Raw genomic sequence first — 350 nt, forward strand, 5'->3', positions numbered from 1 at the left:
CAGCCGGCGCACGCCCCTTCCCCGGACACGTTCACGCCCGCAACAAACACGCAACAAACAAGGCCGGGTCAGGACCCACAGGCTGGCAATCTAAGTATTCATTCTCTTTAGATAAAGATGCCCCCTCCACCCCCTCCCCCGTCTCCATCAAGAAGCTCAACAGTGTGTTTTCAATATGCGACGTTATAAAGGAGAACTTATTATTCTCGCTCAAAATCTAGTCTGAAAAGCACTGCGTTCAAGAATTCGCGTTACCATCCTCTCCTGATAATGAATGTGGTCCAATGATCTTTCTTTTTTTCTTTCTTTCTTTTTTTTTTTTTAATTTCCTCCCTGAAGCCCACTTTATC

Source organism: Crocuta crocuta, unplaced genomic scaffold, assembly GCF_008692635.1.
Source record: "Crocuta crocuta isolate KB4526 unplaced genomic scaffold, BGI_CrCroc_1.0 scaffold385, whole genome shotgun sequence".
Classification (NCBI taxonomy): Eukaryota; Metazoa; Chordata; class Mammalia; order Carnivora; family Hyaenidae; genus Crocuta; species Crocuta crocuta.